Source organism: Vulpes vulpes, chromosome 3 (assembly GCF_048418805.1).
Source record: "Vulpes vulpes isolate BD-2025 chromosome 3, VulVul3, whole genome shotgun sequence".
Taxonomy (NCBI): domain Eukaryota; kingdom Metazoa; phylum Chordata; class Mammalia; order Carnivora; family Canidae; genus Vulpes; species Vulpes vulpes.
In genome coordinates, this window is record NC_132782.1 from 131035291 (window position 1) to 131056125 (window position 20835).

At 37.3% G+C, this 20835-nt stretch overlaps 1 protein-coding gene across 3 annotated transcripts in view; it reads left to right on the forward strand.

Annotated features, from left to right (window-relative positions):
* Window positions 1-20835, forward strand: part of DIPK1A (divergent protein kinase domain 1A) — a 114082-nt gene that overhangs the window by 61460 nt on the left and 31787 nt on the right. The gene's annotated exons all lie outside the window — the stretch shown is intronic.

The following is a 20835-nucleotide window of genomic DNA, read 5'->3' on the forward strand; positions in this document are numbered from 1 at the left end:
GTATCTACTAGAGGAGATAGAAAGGCAGAGAGCAAAAATGCAAGGCTCTGACAGCAGCCACTGTGAGTCAGAGAAGTGAGTGAGGTCTCCAGCTATATGATATCCTACACACTTATTTATGGTATTGTTGCATTATCTTGCCCCTATTTGTCAGTTATTAAAGTAGTTTAGTTACACCTCATGGAGCTAGAAGGAATTTTAGAGATTATTTAATTCTCTTATAAAAAGTATGCCATGGAGCATGCACAGTACCTATTTTCACCCAAATTAATACAAAGGGGCTGATAATAGAATAAATTGGGTATTTTTTCAAAGATATTATTTATTTATTTTTTTTAAAAGATATTATTTATTTATTCATGACAAACACAGAGAGAGAGAGAGAGAGAGAGAGAGAGAGAGATTGAGAGAGAGAGAGAGATCGAGAGAGAGAGAGAGATAGAGAGAGGCAGAGACACAGGCAGAGGGAGAAGCAGGCTCCATGCAGGGAGCCCGACGTGAGACTCCACCCTATATCTCCAGGATCACACCCTGGGCCGAAGGTGGCGCTAAACCGCTGGGCCACTGGGGCTGCCCCTAAATTGGGTATTTTTGCTATCCTTTATATACTGACTCAGAATCCATCTTTGTAGTAGTCTCAAAGCAGAAATATTCTACAGCTAGGGAGACAAATGAGTAGACTGGTATTTCCCCATGTTTTTCACATCTGGCAAAAAAAGAGAATGATAATTTGTAAAGTACTAGAGGAAACAGAAAGGGTTACTGGCGACCAGAGCTGACTGGCCTGAGGTTCAGGCAACCAGTATCTTGGCCCACCTCTTACCCTATCTCACACATCAATTGAGGAGGTTGGGAATCAACTGTATAAATCACTATTGTGCTGGAGTCAGTATTGAATCTTACCCCTTGCTTGTGATGAGCACTTGGTGTTTTATGAAAGTGCTGAATCACTCTATCTTACACCTGAAACTAATATTACACTCCTGTTAACTAACTGGAATTTAAATAAAAACTTAAAAAAAAAAAAAAAAAGAAGCACACATACAAAAAACCCACACAGCACTAAAGTAAAAAGCAAGCAAGCAAGGAGATATGTTTTGGCATGAGCAAGATGACTGGAAATAATGGCCTAATTAATTATGTGGCTCCCTATATACACGTATGTAAACATGATGTTGTTGCTGGTAATGTACTTATCACTTCTCATTTTTAACATGTGCAGTGATGAAAACTAATGGGCATTAAGGAGAGCATGTGGTGTGATGAGCACTGGGTGTTGTATGCAACTGATGAATCACTGAACTCTACCTTTGAAACTAATGAACGATACACTATGTGTTCATTAATTGAATTGAAATAAAATTTTTTTAAAAAGTGAAGTCAGTGACAACACCAAAAGTTGGTGAGGATACAGAGAAGCTATATCCTCATACATTGCTAGTGGGAATGTAAAATGGTAGAGCCACTCTGGGAAAGAGTTTGGCCATTCCTTTAAAAACTAAACATGTCATTACCATGCAACCCAGTGGTTACACTCTTGGGCATCTATTCCACAGAAATGAAAGCTTATTTTCACTTCAAAACCTATATAGTAATGTTCATAGTAGCTTTATTTGTAATACTCTAAAACTGGAATCACCCCGGATGTCCTGCAATAAATGTGGTTAAACAAACTGTGGTATGTACATATGGTGGAGTATGACTCAGCAATAAAAGAGGAAGGAGCAAGCAACACATAAAACAACCTGGAGGACTCCAGAAAATGATGCTGAGTAAAAAAAGCCAGCCCTGATGGTTTACATACTGTGTGAATCCGTTTATATGACATTCCTGAAATTGTGGAGAAGGAGAACTGATTGATGGCTGCCAGGGAGTAAGGGGAGAGCATAAAGGTGGATGTGGTTATAAAAGGGCAACTTAGAGGATCCTTGTAGTGTTGAAACTGTTGTGTACTCAGCCCTAGTAGAGGATACACAAACCTGCTACATGTGGTTCTTCAATTACTAAAAAAAAAAAAGAAATCTAATTGTAAATTATTGGTTCAAATAATTAAGAACTATAGCATACTCCTCTTAATAATAGTTGTTATTATGTATTACTAATAAATCACTTATTATTTTATGAAATCTTGGAATGGAAAGGACTTTGAATGATACATTCTAGTTCTGACACTATTACCAGTAAAGTAGTTGTTAAATGTAATCTCATTTTAATAAACTAGAAAGGTGATTCCTGAGAGATTATTATTTGTTTAGCCTTTGTCCATAACTGGTTCCCCTAAATTTAATATGAATAATCTGGGGAGCTTTTAAAATGCATATTCCAAGGCTTCATCACTAAGGATTCTGATTTATTAGGTTGGAGGGTAGATCTTGGCAACCAGCATTTTAAAAAATTACATCAGCTGATTCTTTTTTCTTTTTTAAGATTTTATTTATTCATGAGAGAGACAGAGAGAGAGGCAGAGACATAGGCAAAGGGAGAAGCCAGCCTCCTGCAGGGAGCCCAATGCAGGACTCCATCCCAGGACCCTGGGATCACATCCTGAGCCAAAGGCGATGCTCAGCCACAGAGCCACCCAGGCGTCCTAAGAGATCAAAGGGCTGCACTTTAAGAAATATTGAATTATAATTTTTATGGTGAATATAAATAAGAGCCCTTTAAATTTCTTTGTGGCATAGAGGATTTGTGGTTAGGTAAGAATTTTTAGAGCAAAGTACTGATAAAACTTTTCAAACACCCACGTGTTGAAAAAAGAATGTTTGACCAAACTGAGTTATGTACTTGATCTGAATCAACAAGAACTGAACAAAAAGGAACTTGCCCCTGGTTCTTATTCATGATAAAGGAGTCTTGCCTGACCACTTGTGATTTATTCGTACAAAGAAGGCAAAGACTCCTGTTTCAGTTACATAAATTGCATAAAGGGAATGCTCTGCCAGGGTGAGGAATGCTGAAGCACTCTATGAGCTCTGGAACTAATGTACTCCTTAATTCCTTAGTTGTTGTTTTTTAAAAAATATTTATTTAAATAATCTCTACACCCAGCATGGGACTTGAACTCATGCCCCGGATATCAAGAGTCACATGTCCTTCCGACTGAGCCAGCCAGGTGCCCCTTATTCCGTTCCAACTGCAGTAATTAACCCATCCTTATTTTTTCCCCTAAATCCTAGTACAGGCATACTTCAGAGATATTGTGGATTTGGTTCCAGGCCAGTGTAATAAAGTGAATTTGCAATAAAGTGAACCGAATGAAATTTTTGGTTTCCCAGTGCATATAAAAGTTATGTTTATGCTACACTATAGTCTATTAAGTGCACAGTAGCATTGTGTCTAAAAAATGTACATACTTTAAAAAATATTTTATTGCTAAAAAATGCTAACCATCACCTGGACTTTCAGTGAGTCGTAATCTTTTTGCTGGTGGATAGTTTTGCCTCAGTGCTGATGGCTGCTGACTGAGCAGGGTAGTAGCTGCTGAAGACTGAGGCAGCTGTGGCAATTTCTTAAAATAAGACAGCAATGAGTTTACTGCACCAGTGAACTCTTCTTTTCACAATTTCTCTGTAGCATGTGTGGCTGTTTGATAACACTTTACCCAAAGTAGAATATCTTTCAAAATTGGAGTCAGTCCTCTCAAGCCCTGATGCTGCTTTGTCAATTAAATGTATGTAATATTCTAAATCCTCTGTTGTCATTTCAACAGTCTTCACAGCATCATCACCAGGAGTAGATTTCATCTTAAGTACCATTTTCTTTGCTTACCATCAGAAGCAACTCCTTATCTGTGAAAGTTTTATCATCGGATATCCTGAGATATCACATCTTTAGGTACCACTTCTAATTCTAGTTCTTTGCTGTCTCCACATCTGCAGTTACTTCCTTCATTGAAGTCCTAAACCCCTTGAAGTCATCCATGAGGGGTGAAATCATCTTCTTCCAAACTCCTGTTAATGTTGATATTTTGACCTCTTCCCATGAAGCATGCATGTTCTTAATGGCACCTAGAATGGTGAATCCTTTCCAGAAGGTTTTCAATTGACTTTGCCCAGTTCTATCAGAGGAATCACTGTCTGTTGCAACTATAGCCTTATGAAATGTATTTCGTATGTAATAAGACTTGAAAGTTGACATTATCCCTTGACCCATGGGCTATAGAATGGATGGTGTGTTAGTAGGCATGAGAACAACATTAATCTCATTGTGCATCTCCCATCAGGAGCAGTAATGTTTTGAAAGGAAACTTTTCTCTGAGTAAGAGTTTTCAATAGTGGGCTTAAAATATTCAGTAAACCATGTTGTACACAGATCTGGTATCATGCAGGCTTTGTTGTTCCATTTATAGAGCACAGACAGTGTAGATTTAGCACAATTCTTAAAGGCCCTAAGATTTTCAGAATGGTAAATGAGCACTGGCTTCAACTTCAAGTCACCAGCTGTATTAACTCCTAAATAAGAGAATCAGCCTGTCCTTTGAAGCTTTGAAGCCAGGCACTGACTTTTCCTCTCCAGCTATGAAAGTCCTACATGGTATCTTTCTCCAACATAAAGCTGTTTAGTCTACATTGAAAATCTACATTGAGTGTAGCTACCTTCATGAATTATTTTAGCTACATATTCCAGATAACTTGCTGTGGCTTCTATATCAACACCTGATGCTCATCTTACACATTTATATCATACAGACGGCTTCTTACCTAGATATTATGAACCAACCTCTGCTAGCTTCTAACTTTTATCCTGCAGCTTCCTCACCTCTCTGAATCTTCACAGAACTGAGGAGTTAAGGCCTTGTTCTGGATTAAACTTTGACTTAAAGGAATGTTGTGGCTGGTTTGAGCTTCTATCAAGACCACTGCAACTTTCTCTGTGTCAGCAGGAAGGCTGTTTCGCTTTCTTATCATTTGTGTGTTCACTGGAGTAGCACTTTTAATTTCCTTCAAGTTTTCCTTGGCGCTCACAACGTGGCTGAGTGTTTAGCACAAGAGGCCTAGTTTGGGCCTATTTCAGCTTTTGATACGCCTTCCTCACTAAGCTTTGCCATTTCTGGCTTTTGATTTAAAGTGAGAAACAGTATGATTCTTCCCTTCACTAGAACACTTAGAGGCCATTGTAGTGTAATTATTGCCTAATTTCAATATTGTTGTGTTTCAGAGAATAAGGAGGCCCAGGGGAGAGTGAAAGATAGGGGGAGGAGTGTGGAATTGGGTCACTCTGTGGAGTAGTCAGAAGATACAGCATTTCTTGATTAAGTGTACCATTTTATATCTGAGTGGCTCCCCAGAACAATTATAAAGATCATTGATCATAGATCACTATAGCAAATAAAATTTAAAAAGTTTGAAATACTGCAAGAATTACCAAAATATGATACAGAGACACAAAATGAGCAAATGCTATTAGAAGATGGTATCAATAGGGGGTCTGTAGATGGCTCAGTCAGTTAAGCATCTGCCTTCCAACTGGGTCATGATCTCTGGGTCCTGGGATCGAGTCCCTCCTTGGGCTCCCTGCTCAGCAGGGGACCTGCTTCTCCTTCTCCCTCTGCCCCTCCCCCCTGCTTGTGCGCACGCTTTCTCTCTCTGTCTCTCAAATAAAATCTTTTAAAAAACATACACACAATATCTGCAACATGCAATAAAGTGAAGCATAATAAAATGAGATATGCCTGGAGTTGCTGGATGACTCAGTGGTTGAGTGTCTGCCTTTGGCTCAGGTCATGATCCTGGGGTCCTGGAATTGAGTACTGCATCAGGCTCCCCACAAGGAGCCTGCTTCTCCCTCTGCTTATGTCTCTGCCTCTCCCTGTGTGTCATAAATAATTAATTGATTAATTAATTAATCTTTAAAAAAAAACTTCTGCCTCAAGCCCAGCTAATGCCCTATGTCTTTTTTCCTCTGTGTAGTCCGACTTCTCTTAAGAGCTGTCTACTTGGTCTTTATTTTTCATATCTCCTGCTCTTCAGCTCACTCCAGTTTGGCCTCTCTCCCGTGAAGTTGCAGGTAAACCCTCACTTCGGTGTCAACAAAGGCCGTGAATACTTTTCAGCCCCCAGCTTCACCACCTCTCAGCTACGTTTGCCACTGTCGGTTGCCCTCTGCTTCTTGAAATTCTCTTTCTGTGATTTCTACATGACATTCTTGTTTACTTCCAGCCAGTCTGCTCCTGCATGTTCTCTGTTACAGCTCTTCCTTTTTCACCCCACCATTAACTAGTGAAGATTCTCAGGACTCGGTTCTAAAAACCCTGTTCTCACTCTGAGTTTTTTCTGTGATAGCAGCTTGCCGTGGGTTTTATTACTTTCCTTGTGTCTCTCCTGAGCCTTCCCTGGGACTCCTAAACCTCTGCCTCCAGCTCTGGCCTCTGTTTTCTCAGTCATAGACCTGTATATCCACTTGCCTCCTAAATATCACTTACATGACTCACAGGCAAGGTTAGTCTCAGCATGTGCAAAACTGAACTCATCCTTTTATCCTTCCCCTAATGTTTTTGTCTTCCATTGTTCCCAGTTTTAGGAAGTGACACCATGATCCATCCAGTTACTCAAGCCAGAAAACAGGGAGTCCTTGATTTCCCCCTCACCATCACTCCCATGTTGATTTAACCACGAAATCCTGATCATTCTACCTCCTATCTTTCAAATGCTTCCCTTTTCCTGGTATTTCTTATGGCCATAACTCCAGTATAGTTGCTTCCTGATTTTTTTCTTGACTCTCTAAGAGATAGACATTTTTCAGTGTAGTTCAGTACTTGACATATTTATTTTTAAAATAATTATTTTTAAAATATTATTTTTAAATTTTTCTTATTTTAACAGTCTGATTTACATACAATAAAATGCTCAGATATTAAGTTGTACAGTTTGATCAGCTTTGATAAATGCATTTATCTAATGTAAACCTCACCTCTAGTAAAATGCAAAATATTTCCATCTCCCTAGAAATTTCTCTGATGAGCCTTCCCAATCAGTCACCCACCAAAGTAGCCACTGTCTGATTTAATTTTTTAAAATATTTTTAAATATATTTTTAAAAAATATTTTTAAATGTATTTTTTTAAAGAAAAATACTTGATGCGGAGCTATCTAAAGTACATAACCTGTGGCATGTGGTGATTAACTTTATCCAGTTTTGTAAGCTATTTTTACTATTAAGTTCAATATAAATAGGAAAATAATGACTGATTTTCTATCGAACAACCCATTAAGTATTAGAAATATTTTAGACTATCCTTTTAAGTTAACTTATAATTTCAACACTATTCTAATTATACACACACACATATATGTATAAATACATTAACACACATACACACACACACACACACACACACCCTTTACACTTAGAGCTGAGGTGATAGGGAAAGTGAGTCCAGAAAATAATTTAAATTTTATCACTATATTGAGAATCTTTTATGCATACACATACATAAAGCAATACAAATAATGGTTATTTTTATTTATCTTTAAAAGAATTCTATATTTGTATTGAGATAAGATGTGCAAAGCCGCCCCAAAATCTCCCAAAAATGTAGAAAGCTTTTGGTGTTTATGGGCTATGCAACATCTTTTAATTTCTCTATTTTGCTATTTTCCCAATTAATTTAAGTCATACCTTTAAACTCCTAGCAACCTAAAATAAAGATTAGAAAGTTTAAATTATTCTGTCATGTACTTGAATATCAAACATTTAAAGAAGCTGGCAGAGCCAGGAAACTGACCTCTTTTGTGTAGTCAGTCACAGGGTGGGTCCAGTGGAGGCAGCCAAAATGTGAGCTTCCTTCTGCTGGTCCAACACTGGATGCATTTCCAATTCAGCTTTAAAAATGAGAGGTAATTTAGGCTCCTCCATACAGACAGCTCAGCCCTTTTTGTTTCACAGCTAGGCTGGTTTGGGGCCATTAGATTCTAGATAGAGACCCATGGCATAATAAAAAGAGCAAGAGTGCCAGGTCTGAACTTACTTGGGAGAAATGAACACTACCAGGTCCTGGGCACTGTGCCTTTTTCACTGATCCCCACAATTTTCATTGTGCATTTGTTTTGGGAAATTTTTTTGAGCACATATCCCTGATACATATGTCATGGTATTATTACTTATCTTACACTTCTATGAATAGGAAGTCTTAAGTATATTTTTTTTTGTCTGTGATTTTGTTTAGTTTCACAACAACGGCATTTCATAGATGAAGACACTAAATCTCAGGGAAGTTTAGTAACTTGCCAAGGTCACATAATTTACTGAGTGATATATGATGAATTCCAAGCCATTTGGGGCCTCTGTTATAAAATTATAGATTCCAACTGTGTGATCTGCAAGGCCTCTTTTAGCTCTGAACAACCTGTGCTTCTATGCTGTTGCTGATACTCACCCATCTAAGACATAATCTCTGGTTTAATATTTCTAAGCAGATAAGGCCTTATTATGGTCCATATATTAATAACTAGGAATTTTAGGAATTAGTGGGTTGTGGAAGAAAAACGGAATACTTAAAATAGTGTCAAGTTAGCTTGGCCTTAGGTATAACTTTAAAAATTCACTGGCATTTTTGTGTTTAGAGTATATGTTGCATATTTGGGATGCCTGGGTGGCTCAGCAGTTGAGCGTCTGTCTTGGGGTCAGGCTGTGATCCCGGGGTTCCAGGATTGAGTCCTGCTTTGGGCTCCCTGTGAGGAGCCTGCTTCTCCCTCTGCCTGTGTCTCTGCCCCTCTTTCTGTGTCTCGTGAATAAATAAATAAAATCTTTTTTAAAAAATAGAGTATATGTTGCATATTTGAGATATTGGTAGCAACAACCACTACAAACATAATTTATTTACAAGATACCCATTATCTTAAGCACCATAGGTAATTCTATCGCTATATTTAAATGAGAATTTTTTTTATTACTTTTCAGCATTTTCCCCTCCGACAAAGTATTTCTCTCAGTACTTGTGTTGCAATAAGTGACTGCTAGTGTGTAGGTACCTCACTTTCCACAAGACCAGCAAAACACTTTCATATAGAAACTGTCTCAGTGCATTCCCTTTATAAGTCAGCTCCTTTTCTTGTAAGTGGAAATTGCTATGATCAAAATCACTGTCATTTGCCTTTGAAGCATTTTCTGTAAGTTTTGCTTTGTTGTTGTTTTGTGTTTTTTTAGCTTTCTCTGGAATCGAAAAGAGAAATAAGAAGACAATTTTAGATTAGCACCTGTCTGAGAAATTCCAAAATTAGAGATTGCCATCTGGTTTGCATGATTTGTAGTATTTTAAAAATAGAATCTACCATTCTAAATGGACTTTGAGAGCTATTCTAAAATAATAATACTTAATTTAAAAACTGCTTCACCTATCAAGTTTTAGTATCAAGCTGAAAAGAGGATAGGTAGATGTTGGTGATGTTCATTCCAAGAAGGAATGCTTCTGTAACCTCTCTGTCCTCTGATATGAACAGTTAGAAGGTCACATTTGCCATTGGTTGGACTCACATAACCTGAAGGTTCATTTTAGATTCCTCTGGGCTTCTAGTTGTTCTTTAGAATAATTTACTTAGGTCAGGCCTAAAATATTCAACCACGGTAGCTCTTAAGATATCTGAATTGGTCTGAGGTCATCCCCAAAGTGGGGTACTTTCAATTTTGACTGATATTGGCCACAACCAATGCTAAAGATTCAGAGAACATATAAAAGGCATCAAGGCCATTGTCAGAAAATTGAAACTAAAACGGTAATTTGCCTTAAAAATTGGATGTGGAGGAAGGTAAATAAATGCATCTGAAAAAAAAAATGCATCTGAAAAACCAGTAGAATGTTAATTGTTGTAAACCTTTTGGAAAGCAATTAATGATATGTATTATATATATTATATATATTATAATTATATGTATCATAAACCTTTTAAAACTACCACCCTTTGACCTAGAAATTTCATTCACTGAAATCTTTCCTGAAGAAATAATCAGATACCCCAGCAAATATTTGCATATTTAATACAATGGGTGATAGAGTAAAGTAAAATAAAGTAAGTACAGGCACTGAAGCCAAGTTGCCTCAATTTAAATCCTGGTTGTCTGACTTACTCCTAATATAGCCTCATATTTTTCTGAGTTTCTCCATCTGTAAATAGAATACTCTCCCACTCATAGAAATCCCTATAAGGAGAGAATAGTAATTCCCTCCAGTATCTATTAGCTACCACAACAATGCTGCAAAACAAATTTCCCCCAAAACTCAGTGACATCTAATGAGCATCCGATGAACATCAGTGACTTCTAATGAGTAATCACATCTGCTGGTCAGCTGGTATGCAGCTGTTTTGAGCTGCACTTTATTCCAGACCATGCTATTGGTTCAAGTGAGCTATGGATTGGTGGCTTACCAGGGACTGGTCTTCTGGCAGTGTCTGAAATAGAAGGCAGCAGCCCAATTATATGCTTTCCTTTGCATGGCATCTACTAACAGACATTGGCCAAGTCACATGGCCAAGCCCAACATCAGTAAGACAGGGAAAGTGAAGCAGGGGGAGGGAATAAATATTTGTAATGCAAGGGTTGACATAGTATTTCTATAAAGAACTGGATAGTAAATATTTCTGGCTTTGCTGGCCATACAGTCTCTGTTGCAACCACTCAACTGTGCTGTGATAGCATGAAAGCAGCCTTAGACAGTAAATCAGTGCATGGTGTGGCTGTGTTCCAATAAAAATGTATTTACAAAACCCAGTGGCAGACAGGATTTGGCTCATGGACTGTGGTTTTCTTACCCCTAACCAATTTATCACATTGAATCATAGAGTTTTTGTGAAGATTAAGGAAATTAATGTATAGAAAGTGCTTATAACAGTTCTTGGTAGAGTAGCACTAATAAATATTGGCTCTCATTAATAGTGTTGTTATTGCTATTATTATAGCACAATATGAGAAATAATAAAACTGTCTAACAATAGAGATAGGGTGAAATAATTTATGGCACATCCATACTCTAAAATGTTACACATTAATTTAAATTTCATATTTTTTAAATATCAAGACTATTTAATGGCCTAGGTACATGTTTGTAGTATGTTAAGTGAAAGACACATTTTTCTTTAAAAAAAAAAGTATATTTTTTATACATACATAGAAAACAATCAGGAAAAGAATATACCAAACTGAATCATTTACTTTTTTTCTTTTTTGTTTTTGTTTTTTTGAGATTATGGTTGATGTATATCATGGTATTAGTTTTAGGTGTGCAACACAATGATTTTATTATGTTGCATAATGATTTGCAATATATATATATATATATATATATATATATAGTGCAAAATTATCACTACTGTATGTTTACTTAACATCTACCGCCACACCTAGTTACATTTTTCTTGTGATAAGAACTTAATTTTTAAATTTTATTTTAAATTCCAATAGAGTTAACATCCAGTATTACATTAGTTTCAGGTGTACAATGTGATTCAACAATTCCATACATCTCCCAGTGTTTATCGCAAGTGCCCTCCTTAATCCCCATCTTGTGATAAGAACCTTTATAGTCTATTCTTAGCAACTTTCAGATATACAATACAGAATTAACTATATTCACCATGCTGTACATTACATCCCCACGACTACTTATAACTGGAATTACATAATTCTTTACTGCCTATTTTCTTTTTTTTTTTCTTAAGATTTTATTTATTCATGAGAGACACACAGAGAGAGGCAGAGACAGAGGGAGAAGCAGGCTCCCTGTGGGGAGCCCAATGTGGTATTCGAACCCAGGCCCCCAGGATCACAACCTGAGCCAAAGGTAGACGCTCAACCACTGAGCTACCCAAGCATCCTTTACTGTCCATTTTCTTTCCTATACTAGACATGTACTGTTTTCTGGTATTAATGTACTTTGATGGCAAAAAAAAAAAAAATAGAATCTGGGTCCATTGAAGACTCTTCTAACTCTGATATAGTTTGTATTTTATATGTCAGTTACATTTTAATTGCTTAACAAATTAAAAGTTTACCCTCAGAGATGTCTGATTAGAATGAATTTTGTGGACACTCTAACCTGTTGTATTTTTAACTAAGGAGAAATTGTTCTGCTCTAGGGATCCTAGAAAACTGTGGCAGGGTACCAACCAATGAGAAGAGAATCCCCACACCGTCTCTCTGGTCATAGGAACAGTAGCTCCTTTCAGACTACATTCCCAGAGCAGCCACAGTCCTTTCAGTGATAAAAGGCAGAATGTTGTTGTACAGAGGTGAACAACAACACCCCTTCTCTGGCTACCCCAATGTTTGAACATACACAACGCTTTTCTCATGTATCAGAGGGAGATTAGGCTTTAATATTTAATTGCCACTGTGCCTAGAAGTCCCATAAATAAATACTGTAAAGGGAAGCTAGAGAACCCAGCAGTTCATCAATATCACAAAATATTAACTAAAACTAATTTCTTTTTAAGAACCCTTTACAATAATCAACTTTCATTTAAATTATAAACGGTTAGCCTCCGGATTCTCCGAGAGAATCCAAGATTCTGAACTGTATTAAAAATTGGGCTGTATGACCTTAGATATAACTATTTCAAATAAAATTTGCTCTAGAATGTCCTTTAGAATCTGAACTTTAAAGGAACTGTGGGCAGCCCTGGTGGCCCAGCAGTTTAGCACCACCTTCAGCCCGGAGTATGATCCTGGAGACCAGGGATCGAGTCCCACCCACATCAGGCTACCTGCATGGAGCCTGCTTCTCCCTCTGCCTATGTCTCTGCCTCTCTCTCTCTGTGTGTCTGTCATGAATAAATAAATAAAATCTTTTAAAAAAATTTATAGGGATCCCTGGGTGGCGCAGCGGTTTGGCGCCTGCCTTTGGCCCGGGGCACGATCCTGAAGACCCGGGATTGAGTCCCACGTCGGGCTCCCGGTGCATGGAGCCTGCTTCTCCCTCTGCCTGTGTCTCTGCCTCTCTCTGTGTGACTATCATGAATAAATAAATAAAATCTTTAAAAAAATAAATAGTTAATTAAAAATTTATAAAGGAAAAAAAATTTATAAAGGAACTGTGCCTTTTAATCTTCAGGTTTCAGTAAAGCCTAGCCAACCTTTATTTTTAGTAAGTGAATTGTTAGTGAATTTAAGTGCCAACTAGGATTCCCATTTAAGATTTGTATGTTATGGGGATCCCTGTGTGGCTCAGCGGTTTAGCGCCTGCCTTTGGCCCAGGGCACGATCCTGGAGTCCTGGGATCGAGTCCCACGTCTGTCTCCCGGCATGGAACCTGCTCTGCCTGCCTCTCTCTCTCTCTCTCTCTCTCTCTGCCTATCATAAAGAAATAAATAAATCTTTAAAAAAAAAAAAAAGATTTGTATGTGACTACTGTATGTTTCAGTAAGCTCTAGACTCAGTATGGTGCCTTAGGCCTACTAAAAGGGGAAAACAGACACCTGATTTTCCCATTTTAGGTACCAGAATCTTAAATAAAATATTAAGATAATGTGAATGCTAAACAGAAATTTATCTATAACTGTATCTCAAGTAGCTCTTTAATTTGGGACTTTGCATATATAAGCTCAAGATCTGTCGGTAGTTTTTGAGCTCATGATATGAAATGAGAGCTATGTTCAGTCAACTTAAATATTTACAACTACACTACTATTAATGGATTTAACTGCAGTTTCCATTTCTTACCCACTAAGGAATAAAGGAGAGCCCTTAATTAGAATGGCCAAAAAAAATGATCTCCCTTCTGGCTGGGACCTCCATATTGCTTTTCTTCTCACCCCTAGACCCTTCTTTGCTGAACCTATTCTGCAGATGTAGCTAGTCTCCAGACATGACCCCTCAGTGAACCATGCCTTCTGGCATTCTTGCCTTTAGGGAGTACCCCCTATATTCAATCTGGTCTGGCCCTGTGTTACCATAAGAGTGGGGCAAAAATGACACAGCTTCCATCTTGGTCTCTGGGAACATGTGTTCTGTGGTTAGTCAGCCATCATGTAAGAAGCCTGACTACTGACCGTGAGCACCATGCCCTGAAGAAGTCCAGCTAGCCACAGGAAGCTGTTCCAGCTCTTCCAGCTGAGAGGTCTATGTCCTTCACATGCCTCAGCCCTGATCACAAATGCATGAAAAACTTGAGAGAACTGACCAGCTGAGTCAGTCAACCCTCAGAACCATGAGAGATGGAAATTATTGTTGTAAACCACAAAATTATGGGGTAGGATGTTATATAGCAAGAGAAAATTGGAACACTTTGCTTTCTTAACCCCTGTCTTTCTGCACTGTTATGTTGAAGAATCCCACGACTGAGTTAATTTGTGGTTGCAAATGCTAATATTACTTTTATGTAGAGTGCTAATAGAGGCTACACTTCCCTCCCACATGCTTTTTTTTTTTTTAAGATTTTATTTATTTGAGAGAGGGAGGAAAGGAGGGGGGGAGAGAGAGAGAACACAAGCAGGAGGAAGGGCAGAGGGAGAAGCAGGATCCCCGCTGAGCAGAGAGCCCAAAGCAGGGCTCAATCCCAGGATCCTGGGACCCAGACACAGAGCCAAAGGCAGATGCTCTAGCGTCGGAACCACCCAGGCACCCCTCCCTCCCACATGCTTTGTAATATGCTGGCTCTCCACTTTTTCATAAAAAATAGGAGTCTTACAGATCCTGTAGATATATTTTTAAATAGATGTGCTAAGCACCTACATGCAAATATGTAGGGGTTTTCTGATTAAAATAGTAATATAGGGATGCCTGGGTGGCTCAGCGGTTGAGCGTCTGCCTTCAGAAGCTCAGGGCGTGATCCTGGAGTCCCGGGGTTGAGTCCTGCATGGGGCTTCCTACGGGGAGCCGGCTTCTCCCTCTGCCTATGTCTCTGCCTCTCTCTCTGTATCTCTAATGAATAAAATCTTTACAAAAAATAAAATAGTAATATATTTATTATGGAAACCTGTGTAATAGAAAATAAAAATAAAAATAAAAATCATTCATGATCCCGCCACTCTTGACATTTTTGAGATAACTACTCTTGACATTCTGGTTTATTTCCTTACAGTTTCTACAGTCTATTGGTGACCTTTTCTCTTTTCTTTTAAAAAGCAAAATTGGGAACATATCATACATGCTGTTTTGAAAACTGATTTTTTTCACTTACTGTATTACGAATATTTTTCCATACTTTGACACTTGTTTGAAATAGTAAGTTACCGTTCAAACTAGCCACAGACCTAAGGACCAACCCATGCAATTAATTCCCCAGGTGTTCTTGCATTTTCATGCCATCGGCCTCAGAAGCATAAGAAATATGAACCAGCGTTCAGAGAAAATGTAAAAATTATCTACTCCTTACTGGAATTTTATTTCTGTAAGAAAATCAAAACAGAGAATATGCTCATGCAAATATATAAATAAAACTTTTAGAATTTAGATCAGAAAACAACTAGGATTCATCCTATAAATATGAAAATTCACATCTTAGATAAAGAATGCTTAAAAAACTATTAGACTAATACTGCTGTTTCACAAGGAATTCTCTAAAAGTTTTGTCATAAAAATAAGCATTTTCATGCTTAAGACAAGCTGGGGAGCATGGGCATTCTTAGAACCTTTCTTTTCACTATTTTTAAGTTATAAAAACCCAAGGTTTTCCTTGTTTGGAATGACATGAAAGGTCTTTTTTAATGCTTCTTTGAATATTGTCTTTTGATGTTTGTGAAAGTTAGCACTAGGATAGTTTACATTTGGTACATTTAAACATTCTTCTGAATGGTTTTCCAATAGCCTCCAGCTAATAATAAGACACCTTTTTAATAAAGGTACAGGATCCATTCCAAATAAAGTTTATCTGCATGTGCTGTGGCATACAGTAAATATTTACCCTATTAAATGGTTTCTTCATATTTCTGTTTCTCATAGCTAGCATATTTTTCAAAAGTACTATTACTATAAATAGAATGTATTTAAAGAAAAGGGTAAAAGTTATATCTGGGGACATTTATCCATAATTTTAACTCTAGTTTTATCAGCCAGCCAGGTTAGTCCTACCAAATATTTAGTAAAAATTACCCAGCTGCAATGTTGTCAATATAACAATAAGGAAAAAAATATTTTCAAAAATTATTTCAAAGTAATGGTAATTGAAAAACTTGAATAAAAAGACAAACATGTATCTCTCAGCTTTTTCTTTGATATGATGAATGATAAGATGATTGTATTTGAGTTTGTGCAAGTCAAAACAATTTGTTATGTTTTCTGAATGTTCAAGTCCACTAAATATGTTAACAAAATATGTGTGGGTAAAAGTAAAGATATGATATTTTTTCCCTACTTCTCAAAATTAAGAACATCTGTGTGGAGAGTAGTCAAGGATAAAGCAAACAGGACCATGTGCTTTATGTTTACATAAGATGTTGAGTATAAAAAAAGATAAGTAATGCAAGTAGTCTTAAATTTTAATGTATTTCCCCTTTATGCCTGTTTTTAAAACTTAATATAAAATTCTTCAAATAAGATCAAAGGTTTCCAGATTTCTTTTGAAATAAAAAGTTATCACAATGAGATCAAGCAATATAGAAAAGAATAAAAACCATCACTGTTCTTTAGAGTGGAGTTGGTAGAGAAAGTTTGCTTCATTATTTATAGATTTGCCATCTCCAGTGATTTTTCTCTAATATACTGCTAATCATTTACTCTAGTCATAAAGAATTGCTTCTGTTATTTCCAGACAGATGTTATATTTTTCTAATTAGTAGTAGTTGATACCTTAAAGACTGAATATAAAATGACAATGTAATATAATTTTGATTCTTTCCATTTTTGTTTTCATTTTACAATGTAACCATAATGCAAGATTTCTCACCCTTAGCACTATTGACATTGGGGTCAGATAATTTTTTGCTGTGGGAGGTTCTTCAGTGGATTGCAGGATGTTTAGCAAAGTCTCTGGCCTCTACCCACAAGATACTAGTAGCATTCCCCAGTTGAGAAATAAATGTCATGAAACAAACAATGTCACCAGACATTGCCAGGTGTCCCCTAGGGGGCAAAAGCAGTTCCTGGAGAATCACTGCCATAGCATATTTACTAAAATTCTTTTTTTTAAGATTTTATTTAATTATTTGAGAGAGAGAGCACAAGCAAGGGGAGGAGTGGTTGGAGAAGCAGACTCCCTGCTGAGCAGGGAGCCCGATGCGATATGGGGCTCCATCCCAGGACCCTGGAATCATGACCTGAGCTGAAGGCAAACACTTAACCGACTGAGCCACCCAGGCACCCCTTGCTAAAATTCTTATCATGCTTCTCAGGAGCATAATTTGGAATAAAGCAATGTACCATTAGTAGCTAGGCACAAAATTGAAACAGAAACTGCTAGGCATTATTTTGGATAGTTCAGCATAAATAAAACGATCACATTTCTTAATCAAAGACTGGATTGTCTAGGTAATTGGTACAGAACAGACCACTGGAAACATTTTAGTGATTACCGCACAGGAAAATAAAATTAGTTAATAGCTAGAAATGTCATTTACGGCTGTTTTTCTTCAATCATTATTCTTAAATGTGAAGCAGCGGGATCTGCAGATATTAGAGGACACATGAAGGTCCTTGTAACTATTTTGTGTTACCTCTAAATCACAGTGATTTTCCATGGCGTGCTGGAATAAAAACGTCTCACTCCTTTTGTCATTATGTCTACAACGGTGATGCCCAGTGCCCTACTGGGAACGCCATTAATCTAAGTTCCTCTCCAAAATTTTTGGCATTCAGTACCATGACAAGGGCTCAGCAGGCACGCCGGTTCACAGAGTGTTTTTCAGTTTAAACATATGCCAGAGAAAATCAGAAAATGTAGCTATTTGAGAGATACAGAAAAATTACAATGATTTCAAATTTTATTAGGTTTAATATGCAGGAGAGAGAAATATACAAAAGCCTTAATTGTCTATACATAATTAAGCTTAATATGCACTTGAAAGCATCTTACAATAGCTTTACTGAACATGTATACAAAAACCTGAATAGAAATGATTGATAGAGGGCAGTTAACATCTCTAGATTGCTTGAGGTAGTGTCAAGAAGAAGGTAAGACAGGACCAGATCCTGAATACTGGGAAAAAAAAACCCTCACTAGGTCTGTGTTTTCCTTTACTCTGGGACACATACCTGCCTCAGAGCAAGGCAGGAAGAGGAAAAAGGATATAGCATGTCTTCCTTGATTCTTTTCAAAATGAATTGAACCCATCTTGTTTTAAAATCCTGCCTCAAGGAGCGCCTGGGTGGCTCAGTCGGTGACTCTTAGTTCTAGCTCAGGTCACAATGGAGATGGAGCCCCACATGAAGCCACAGCAAGTTCAGCATGGAATTGGCTTGAGATTCTCTCCCTCGGCCTCTCCCTCTCTCTCTGCCCCTCCCCCTTGCTCACACATGCTTGCTTGCTCTCTCTGTCTCAAATAAATAAAATCTTTAAAAAAAAAGAAACCCTGCCTCAAAAAAAAAAAAAAAAACAACTCTATAAAACATTCATATTATATTGGACTTCAAAAACTAAAATCACATTATGCTGTGGTCCTTCAAGTGACCCTCTGAACTATTGGGCCCTTGTAGGGTAGATTTATAATTTGTTCTTATAACTAGAGATTGTTTTGTTTTAAAGAGAGAGAGCGCTCAAGCATGAGCAGTGGAGGTAGGGAGGGTAGGTGGGTAGAGGAGGCGCAGAGGGAGAGGGAAAGGGAGAGAGAAAATCTTAAGCAGGCTCCACGCCCGCACAGAGCCCCACTTGAGGCTTGATCTCACGATCCTAAAATCATGACATGAGTGGAAATCAACCCCTAACCAACTAGACCATCCAGGTGCCCCAATAACTAGAGATGTTCTTAAAATGCCTAAGACAATAACAATAATAGACAAAACAGACAACCAATACATAGCGGCTGGATGAATGTATGGGAAGTGTAGAAGTACACCTTATTGTGTAACATTAAAAATTTTACATCAATAGAAAAAAACATACACAATAGAAGGTATGCATGCACCCATCACTCAGCTTGAAAATTATCAACTCATCGCCAGTCTTGCTTCAACTATACCCCACCTACTTTTCTCTTGAATGTTGTTTTGAAGAAAATTCCGAATATATCACTTCATTCATAAATATTTCAATGTCTATCTCTAAAATATTGGGCTCTTTTCTTTAAAAATTATGTTATCATGCCTGAAAAATTGAAACAATTTCTTAATAACATCAGATATCCTATCTTCAAATTTTCAATTGTCTCATAAATGTCATTTTTTTTACAGTTTTTCATTGGAATCAGGACTCAGAAAAGATCCACAGATTGCGATTGTTTGATATATTTCTTAAATATTTTTTAGTCTTCAATTTCCCCCATCTTCTCCTTATTTTCTCCTCTGTAACTTATGTGTTGGAGAACTGGGTTGTTTGTATTGCATTTTCCACAGCCTGGAGTTTGCTGATTATATTCTAATAGTGTCACTTACTGACACTATTAGACTGACACTATTAGACACACTTACTGACACTTACTGAAGGATCACTTATACTCCTCTGTCTCCTGGATTTCCAGTAAACTTGTAGTTGGAGCTGAAGCCTTAATCAGATTCAGATTCAGTTTTCTTTTTACGAGTCCAAAAAGACGGTGGTGGCTAAATCATAGTGAAAGCTTTCTTGGCTTTTTGCTGAGGGCCTTGCAAATTGATTTAGCTAATATTTGTTGGGTATTTTGCATGTGCCTAGCAATGTGCTTATGTTCTATAGGCATTACATCATTTAATCATCTTTAAGCTTCATAATACTGGTTCATGTCAATTTCTGTCTGATGACTAGACACTCTTTAGTAGGGCCAAGTAATCTTAAGTGTCTTTCAAACAAACCCCTCAGTGTATATCCCATTGTCATTTATGTGATTTAATTTAGAATTCTGACAATTTTCTTATTACTGGATCATTTAGAGCTATACAAATATAGCTTGCATTAAAGGCATTTTTTATATTTTAATAATAAAGCTCAAAGACCTGTTACTTCTCTGTGAATTCGTTGTACTCAAGCTCTTCAGTACCGGAATTCACCATCTATTAATCTCACAGACACAGATATCTAAATCACAAATAGAGCCAACAGAATTCAGTATTTCCTGGGTCTCTTTTTCCTTTGCACTCATTGTCTTCTGCAGGTGCACTTAGGTCTCTTTCATCTCTCTCTGCTTTCTTTGCATGCTCACAGTGCTCACAGTATCCTACTGTTACCCAGTGTGAGAAACTGGCTCCTGGTTGTAAAAGCAAAAGTAGCTTTTCATTATTTGTTTACATATCTGTAATTTATTCTGTTCAATTATCTCCATACCCCGCAAATTTACCATTTATAAAACCAGACCATTGGAGATCCAGACTTAAAAAATAAATGTCCAATTATCTTGACCAATTGACACTTTTAAGGATTAAACTGTTTGATATGTTGTTGTTGGAGAAAAGGCAGTAACTGGCCCAAATTGCAATTAGATAGCAAAGAACAGGGAGCAGAACAAAGCAAAGAGGATCCCATTGTGTGGCTTCATAAGCTGACACAAGAAGAATAATTTATTCTTTATATATCTTAACCCTTCTTCTCCAATCATTTTTCCTTTTATAGTTGCAACAACATTCTCCTCGAGCTTCCAGAATATCTATTAGGTGAAGCGTTTGGTTGGTTGAATGGAAGGAATGTAAAGCCTTGGTGAATACGACAGAGAAAAAGGAATGAGCAGGAGGTTTAATTTCTTATTCTGGTTACACTTCACTGTGAGACATTAAACAAATGGCCAAATTCTCTGTCTTTATTTCTTTAAAACAAAATTATTTTTATACTGATTATCCATAAAGAACTTT